The sequence below is a fragment of the Lupinus angustifolius genome, chromosome LG11 (assembly GCF_001865875.1).
Source record: "Lupinus angustifolius cultivar Tanjil chromosome LG11, LupAngTanjil_v1.0, whole genome shotgun sequence".
Taxonomy (NCBI): domain Eukaryota; kingdom Viridiplantae; phylum Streptophyta; class Magnoliopsida; order Fabales; family Fabaceae; genus Lupinus; species Lupinus angustifolius.
This window is the reverse complement of record NC_032019.1, coordinates 25,588,893-25,598,631: the sequence shown is the minus strand read 5'-3', so window position 1 is coordinate 25,598,631 and position 9,739 is coordinate 25,588,893. Positions and strand designations below refer to the sequence as shown.

Below are 9,739 nucleotides of genomic sequence, written 5' to 3'. Positions count from 1 at the left end.
TTTTATGGGATTTTTTATAGTGAGGTTATGGTTCGAGTTGTCTATAACTTCTCTGAAAATAAGAAGTACAACCAACATCGTCTGTCTCTGAACTATTAACTCCTTATATATACATATATAATTAATAAACTATTTTATCGCTAAATTCTATATGTATAAATAATTAAAAATTATTTTACCAAGTTAATTTTATGGGATTTTTTTATAGTGGGTTATGGTTCGAGTTGTCTCTAACTTCTTCGAAAATGGGAAGAAGATCTACGATCAATATCATCACTAAACTATTAATTCCGATATAGAAAATAATTCCTAAACCTATTTTATTACTTAATTCTAATTATAAAAATAACGTAATATTGTTATTAAATAAGTTAAATATGAAATTTTTATAGTGATGTTAAGGTTCGAGTCGTCTCTAACTTCTCCGAGAGTGAGAAGAAGGTCTACGACCAACGCCATATCTAAACTATTAATTCCATATATATATATATATATATATAATTAATAAACTATTTTATCGCTAAATTCTATATGTATAAATAATTAGAAATTATATTACCAAATTAATTTTACGGGATTTTTTATAGTGAGGTTATGGTTCGAGTCGTCTCTAACTCCCTAGAAATGAGGAGGAGGTCTACGACCAATATCGTTTCTAAACTATTAGTCTCATCAAATCGAAACAATTATATATTAACCAATTCAATAAATTAATTTTCTAAACCTATCGGTATTTTCTAAATTACTAACAATTAACCAAAGTAGCTAAACAATTTTTGAACTAGAACTATGTAATCTTGATTTTCATATTGCACCCAGGGATACGTAGGAGCAAGATAACGTATTGACAGATACAAATATAAAAAATAAAAATATTTTGTTTATTAATTGAATATTGAATGAATAATTTTTAAAGGTATAAAAATCTATGTGATTAGCGAGGGTACCATTTTAATACGGGCGAACGAGGTGCTAATACCTTCCCCGACCCGTAATCAACTCCCGAATTCAGAATCTCTATTTCAAAGACCATTTTTTATTCAAATTGGGCATAAACAAAAGTTTTCTACGTCTTAATCGCAAAAAACGTAGTGACAATTCCAAATCAATCAGGAGAGGTAGAAATCGAGTTCGCCTCTTCCTAAGTCATAGAGCCATTCTTCCAACCAAAATCGGATCATGACAACTATCAATATATAGATTTTAAACTCTAAGAAAAATACCATAAGATGATAACTCTTTATTTGCTTAGAGTTTTGTTTTGTTTTCAAGGAAATGTATGTGTGTTAAGCAAGTCATGGTTTCCTTAATAAGGGCCAGACTCAGGTTTCAGAATAATATGAGTAAAATATATATATATTGATAGCATAATTTTTTTATATTAGTCCATTATTGATCTTTTATTTTTAATAATTATTGATTCTTTAAAAAAAGTAATACAAATGATTGGTAGTGTGTAAAAAGTTTTACATTGACCATACATAAATATTACATTCAAATAATATTTATCAGATCCTTTAAAAAAGTTAATATTTTTTATTTTTCATTAAAATATAATCTTTTTACTATTAACTCGAAAACATGAGTATCCAAAATAGAATCAGAAACTAAGCTGATCCTCAAGCTACTCATTCGACAATTAAAATATTCTAGAAACTAGGTCATGCATTTTAGTACAGTTTTCTGCAATTAAAATAAAAGCATCATAAGCGCAACACAACTATAATCCAAATTTAAAACACCATTTTTTAAAGTGTCATTCAATTAAGCAGTGTCATGTTCACTCCTAGTTATGTGATCATGGAACCTATAATAATGAACTAGGTAACAACTTTAGAATTTAAAATGACTCGTCATATATAATACTTGTTTGATTCACTCAGTGGCAATGCACCCCAAAGAGATATTTATACCATACATTGGTTTGGTAAACCTGATGCAAGAGTGAATGGAATATTCCATCAAATGCATAGAATAAATAAAGAACCTAATTTGTAAATATAGTTTGGTCAATTGTGTTTATAGTGCTCGGAGTATTGAGCAAGTAGCATTACATTATTACATGGTAAGAATTACAAGTTCTAGGCTAGGAGATTTGTTGTTTAGGTAGCTCGTAATAATTTTAAATGACATGAAATAATACTTATTGAATGAGATATGATCAAGTCGTTCACTTTAAGACATTTCATGGTAATGTTCAAAATGTGCAAACAGACTATCAACCACGTCTTCCTTAGGATAACACAGCTCAGTTCTCTGTTATTTGATTTTATTGCACTTAAGAATCGATCTCAAATACACCCACAATATGGCTACTAATGTCAATTTTCGAAATACCGACAATATGACTATCGATTACAATTCTCGAAACACCCACTATTTGGTGCCTGTGCCAATTCTTATTGTCACATAAGGAAATGGAGAGAAGTTTACCGGAAATGCATCGGCAAAGGGTATGAGGGGGAAAGAAGAAGTTGAGTATAAACGTACTCAACTTGGTACGAGTTATAATGAAGAGAAGATACATCTATTTATAGTCCAAGGTCTTCAACGACCCCTTCATCCGACAGTCCAATTGGGTGGTAAATCTCAAACGGCTACATGATCCAACAATGAAAAAAAAGTACCACCTGGATTCTCTCCTCCCTTGATTGAGTCCCTCTTCCCCACTCTCCAACCGTGTGCTAACTCAGTCACAAGTGTGCCACACGGTGTTGACTTGATCAGCACACGTCCAAGCCCAAGGAAAAAATAAAAAAATAAAAAAAAATTATTTAAAAAATGTTGGGCCTGACTCGGCCGATGGCGGGGTAGTGGTACGCGCCTATGTGTAGAGAGGTTTTATTTGTGTGAGTTATCATTCACCCACAAAACTCATTTCACTCATTGGGTACACCCCAAGGTTATAACTTAAGAGTTATAAAGTCTTTCAACCTTCTTCCTCCAAGCAATGTGAGACTTGAATAGTTTTTTCATTTCACATCCCAAGATTCTCCATTAACAGTCATATTAATGTGTATTAAAACTACATTAAAATCATCATTTTCCAACAAGACTAATGAGCTAAGGTGGTTCTAATTAGTACAAGTTGTAACAAGAAATTTGTGATCTCTTCCAAATTATAGGCATTGTGATTTTTAATTAGTACAAGTTGTAATAAGAAATTTGAGATACAAGATATAGTCTTACAAATTATAGGTATTGTGAAATTTTGTACTATAATATATTTCATTAAAATAAACAAATATCACACACACTCTTTAAAAAATTCATGTAACAATCTTCATCTTAACAAATATTTGATTCTATTTTGTTGAATGTAGAACTCCTTTTAACAACCTTGTCACATAAGAGCACAATCCCCTCAACATAAGCTTTTCCAAATGCAATTTTTTCGTGAAACTTTTGTGTTGTTAGATCTTTGTTAGAACACGAAAAAGAGGGAATTCCTCCTTGCAGCAGAGGTTTGTCTTTTATTTTTCTGTTAAAAATATGTTGACTAGACTTGGTAACTATTGACTAATGATTTAAATCTTAAATAAAAACATTCATATCACTTGTTAACTGCAAAAATTTGTGTTTCTGGTCATATTTGAAATTTTCTCTCCAGGCATCATTTTGCTACGCAAGGGAAAGGAAATACATGCATATAGATAGCCAGATATCATTGGTTTATTATATTGGCTTACATTTAAAGCTTCCTTGTTCATTCCCATTGCTTGATGATCATGTGTCTAGAAAGTTTAGTGATGTTAATTGAGTAACATGTAATCATGCCAGTGATTAAATAACAAATTGGAGTAACAAAATCATATATAATTTCAGTTTTATTTTTTGGAAAACTCTATAAAGACATCCTAAACTTTATGATATTTGTAAGTAACCATTAGAAACTATTTTTTCTTCCTAATTGTCCTTTAAACTTTATTAATTATTAGTGAAATTGGTCGATACATAAAGATAATGTTAAATTAATAAGAATGAAATATTAAAACTCATATATTTTGTTGAACATAGACTCTTAGATTATTATTTTTTAATTTTATTTTACATATATCAATATTACTACATTAACTATAATATTTACTTATTATATTCTTCTCAATATTATGATGGTTTTTCCTTCGTGTGTTAAGGTTGGCTAACCTGCCCTGTTGCGTTGATATTGTTGCGAATCTGATTGCAATGATTTCCCTATTGACCTATTAGTAATTTAGGATTGCAATGATTCCATGTTGGCCGTTAGTAGTTTAAGAATATATTTATATATTGATCAATTTCACTAACACATAAAGTTTAAAGAATAATTTAAAAGAAAAAAATTTCACAATAACTATTTGCAAAAAGATAAATTTTAAGCACTTTTCCCTTTATTTTTCTATCATACTATACTATATATACTTTGTACAATATTAGAGAAAACTCCTCTATATAGTGAGAGAATAATGGTGTATCTACTTTTAGTTCAATATGACGTGCGTTAGGGTCTTAATTTCTTAAATCACTAAATTCAGTAAAATATACTCTTACTTGCTAACTTGAGAGACAAGTTCACTTTAGAGGTGTCCTATTCACTCATATTCATGCCTTCACTCATTGAATTAATTAGTTAAAATTAGAATCATTTCCAGTACTAGATATAGGAGAGGATTATGAAATAACAAAGAAAAAACCACATATAGTAACACTTTTATTCTCCTATTTATAGAAAGAAGACATTTTTACCCTTAAAACAAAAATAAAAAAACAAGACTCTCCTCTCCAAGAGTGGAGTCTGATTCAATTAGTTAAGTAATTGTAGTGGTGCACTAATTACTTGTTTCTCCAATATGGTTATAAAGTCTGAGGAAGTTTTACACATAATTGAGTACTTACTAAATGCTTTGAATGGTGCTTTCTGCTTATGTTTATTTCCCGTTGGTGCTCTGCACATAGATTTTTTATGAATAGAGATTGGCATGCTTTGTTGCATCATGTGCATGTGCATGGCTCTGCTTCTTAGGTTTTAGGTGTTTCAGTTTTGTTTCTATCAAGATGCCTATTCCCCTTGTAACTTTTTCTCGTCTCTTCTAATAATATTTCTTTTATCATAAAAAATGCTTATGTTCATGTCGTATTGCAGTTGTATTTAATTTGCATGATATTCAAAAGCAACTAAGAATACAAATTGTCATTTCTTTTAATTGAAATTTATGCCATAGATGTTATTTCTCTGAAGTTTCTTCACTAATTGCAATATATACCAATTTTTATTTTTTCTTAGGGTTAAGTTTTTAAATTGTGGTAAAACTATTTATTTTTTGGACAAATTTTGAAGGAAACAAAAGACTAATTTTATTGAACTATGGTATCAATAAGAATCAAATTATTATTTTTTGGGTATGTTTGTGAGTATAATTTTGGAGGGAAAAGAAGAGAAATGAAATAATAAAAGACTTCAGAGTCATTTAAACATTGTATTTCACGACTCACAAATTTTTTCTTTGTCTTCCTTCTCCTCTAAGGCTATGTTTTGGAGTTATGAGAAAAATGGAAGGAGATAGATCAAAGAAGTAGAAAGGGCTGGGAGAGGAAAGGAAGAGAAAATGAAGACAATCTTTTCTCTTATTCGGGAGTATGAAATTTAAATGGAGAGGATAAACTAATGATAATGTAAGAATATTTTTTAATTTTCTTTTAAAAATATAATATCAATGAGAAGTGAACAATAATATATAATTATACAATTTACTAAAAACATTTAGGTATTTTGACATTTTATCTCTAGAAAAACTCCAAATTTGGGTAACTATAAAATAGACATATAGAGGATTTTGGAGGGTTCGAGAAACCCTCCAAAACCTTCCTCTCATTCATTCAACTTCCAAACAAACCGATACTTTCTAAAATAATCTCTTCTCTCCTCTTTCCCTCCAAACTCACATTATCAAACAAAGCTTAAAATCAATGTTGTGAAACCCGAGCCGAACGTCAATTATATATAAGTGTAACATTTTATATAATTAATAATTATGTATAATTATATTGAAATAATATCTCTTAATATTTTTTGGACTGAAGTAAAACAAAAAATTAGAATAATGTTTCTTTTTTTTAATTTTAAGTGAACCGTTCGGTTTACTTCCTAGATTATTCTGATTTAACCTGGTTTAACATGGTCGGACCAAAATTTCCCGGTTCAAAGCAGTCCAACACTCATTCGATTAAAACTATAATCCAAAACCATTTTTAAATCTGGTCAGTAGTTAAATCGGTCAGACCATCTAGTACATTCTGGTTCTCACAATACTACTTCTAAGTTAACATGTACAACCAACCATTTGAAAAGTACCTACACGCACTTTCTTGGTTAGAAAGAAAAGGGTGCCAATTGGTCAAACAAGGTACCCATTTAGTGTAGACTGGTCGCAAACCCGTGATAGGCATCAGAAGTTTGAAACCACAGGCAAAAAAGACCAATACTTAGTCCTAATTTCTTTAAAAAAATATTAATTAAATGGAGTCCATTGGTTTAGTGGGTATAAGAAACCAGGAAAACAAGTAGCTGGTAATTGAATTAATTTCAACAGGTTTTTGATCAATTAGGTGGGACATTGGAATTGAAGGCACGTGAGTGTGGTGAGAATCATGTTCATGCACGATTTCTGACGCTGCCGACAAATATTGTCCTGCAAAGCCTAAATTCAAGATGTCCAGATGGCTATTCAGTGTCGATTCTCACTCATTAGTAAAGGCTAATAACTATTAATAAGAGACAAAGTAATTTAGATGTTGGGAAAAGTTTTTCGTAAAGTAGATGTTGGGAAAAATGTTGTAAAGAATATAATTCCAAAGCAATTTGTTACATGGAAATGAAAAACGGAACTTTGTATTAAAAGCGGTGAAGTTAAACACTTAAAGTGTGTTTGCACAGCAACTATAGAATGAAATTAAATTTTATATTCATTTCATAAAACTACCAATAAAATTTTGAATATGGATCACTAAGGTTTTTCTTCCACTTGTAATATAGTTGGGCTATAAATAATATGGTTTTTCTAGATATAAAAAGGTTTAATAGACTAAGATGTTAGATTAATTCTAATTAGTGGTCCATATTCTTGGAAGTTACTAGTTTGAATGAAAATGTTTAAAGTGATGATGGTTGACAATTGATGGACCAAACTAGTGGGGGTGTTGTTAACTCCCTCCCCTCTCACTTCATGGGTAGTTTTCATGAAAGTGGAGGAGTTCTTGTCTCCAATAACTCCTCCTAAACTCTTCTATAAATAGAGACACTCATGCATTAGAATAGTAATTCATTCTTTGCTATCTCATGAATAGAAATACAAAGTGAGAATTATAGAAACACGGGCAAGGAAAGTGTATTGCCATATAGAAAAGGAAGGAAACTGAGTTCTTAATTATAAAGGAAAGACGGAGAGGTAAGAACAAAGGCAACCAGAAAGTGAAACGCAAGTGGAATCATGTATTGCTTGTTCTATTCTTTTATCACACGTGAATGTCATAATGTTAAGGTCTTAAATTAAAGGGTTCTTGTGAACCATTAAAGACTCATAAAAGTTTTAAAAGTCTAACAATTGGTATAAGAGCATTAAGTTAGGGACATTATGACATTCATTATATTTCTAGAAATGAATGATGTATACATGAACAAACATGCATCCACAGTACCACATAGTTTGTGTGTAAGATGATTTGAGAATCATGTTTTTAATTTTATGACTGAATTAGAAACGTGTTTGCTAATGAATTTTATATTGTGACTTCCAAAGTAATAGTACAACATTATTTTCTCATACCAATCTTTTAAGAATGAAAATAACATATTTCAGTACAACCATATATGTTATTTGTTTGGGCTGGTGCTACTTTTGTGAGAATATTAAATTCAATACTCATCTAGCATGAATATTAAATGTATTAAACTAATGATAATACTTTAATTGGACATTAATTGAAGTTAAAATTATAATGTTATAAGGAAAATAAATTATGTTTATTAATTATTATGCATATTTTGATCACCCAAATGTGGATCAGTGCATGTAATTAGATTATAATGTCGTAAGAATAATTAATTGAGTTTGTTTATTAATTATAATTCATACTTTGATCACCCAAAGGTGGACCACTCCATGTATTTAATGACATTAAAGTTTTTAAACCTACTTGTTTATGCTTGTTTATCCAAAGATAACATGCACGTTTAAAGAGTATGATTAATTACCAATTAAAGAATAATATTGGGCATCATTAATAAAAGTTTAATGCATTTAAATTTTATCCAAACATAAATTAAATGCATGAATAAAAGTTTAGTTGGAATCCATAAAGATTTATTCAAAGCACTAAAGTGTGAGAATGCCTTATTTCAGCTTTATTTAATGTATTCGCCTTAGGCAATGGATGTTTCAAGTTCAACGGATTGAACTATGTTGGTTGGTCTGAACAGATCCAGTTCTCACTAGGTGTCATAGAGTTGGACCTGGCCATCAATATGGATAATGTACCAACCATAACTGAGACCAACTCGGAGGCAGACAATACTCTATATGAGTCTTAGGAGTGGTCTAACAGGTTGAGTCTTAGCCTGATGAAAATGCCAATCTCTGACAATGTCTAGTTGTCTATGCCTAAGACGGATAATACAAGAGAATTTATGAGAATGATCAAGGAGTACTCACAATCAGACATTATTGATAAGTCTGTGGTGGGAAATCTCATGACATAGCTGACAACCAAGAAGTTTGAGTGGTTGTAGCCCATTCATGATCATGTAAGTAGCATGACAAATCTGGCTGCAAAAATGAAAGGCATTGTGATGAAGGTGACATAAGCATTCTTAGTACAATTCATCATTAACGCCTTTCCTGTTGAGTTTGGCCAATTCCAAGTGAACTATAACACCATAAAGGAGAAATGGAATTTTCAAGGAGTAAATGCCATGCTTGTTCAGGAGGAGGAGAGGTTAAAGAAAATTAAGGATGACTCCATTCACTTGTCCATTCAGAAGCCAGATAGCACCTACAGATTCACGCCAAACAATAGGAACAAAGGAAATGGGAAGGAAAAGATCCCCATTAAAGAAGGTAAAATCCATAAAGAAATAAAGTGCTTCTTTTGTAAGAAGAATAAGTACTATAAGAAGGATTGTCCTACAAGGATGAAATGCTTCAAAAAAAAGGTAAACATTTTGTTTCCATTATAGATGAATAGTTTCTTACCGAGGTTCCTAATAATACTTGGTGGTTAGATTCTGGTGCAACAACTCATGTGTCACATATTGTGCATGAATTCCTTTCAATTTGAACCCAAAAAACTGATAAGTTTATTTACATAGGGAACAAAATGAAGGCACAACTTCATGGATTGGGACATACAGATTGATCCTAGATAGTGGAAACTATTTAGATCTAGAAAAGTGTCTTTATGTTCTTGAATGTTCCAAGAACTTGGTTTATGTTGGTAGGTTGGGTTGTATAGGTTTTAATTTTAAGATTGGGCATTCTAGTTTTAATTTGTATAAGCATTCGTACTATGTCGGTTCTGGTACATTAACGAATTGTTTATATTGCTTCAATCTTGATTTTAAATTTAAGGAATCTCTATTTAATGTTGAACATGATGTTGGTAGGAAGCTTAAAGATTTTGATAAGAATTCTGCTTACTTGTGGCATCAAAGATTAGGCTATATATCCAAAGAAAGGATAATGAGGTTATTGAAAAGTGAGATTTT

At 30.7% G+C, this 9,739-nt stretch overlaps 1 protein-coding gene across 1 annotated transcript in view; it reads right to left on the bottom strand.

Annotated features, from left to right (window-relative positions):
* Nucleotides 1-6,924, bottom strand: part of LOC109361217 (pyruvate decarboxylase 2-like) — a 16,624-nt gene extending 9,700 nt beyond the window's left edge. Inside the window, exon 1 of the mRNA XM_019606595.1 lies at nt 6,918-6,924. The gene's annotated coding sequence lies outside the window, so the exon portion shown is untranslated. The remainder of the gene's footprint in view (nt 1-6,917) is intronic.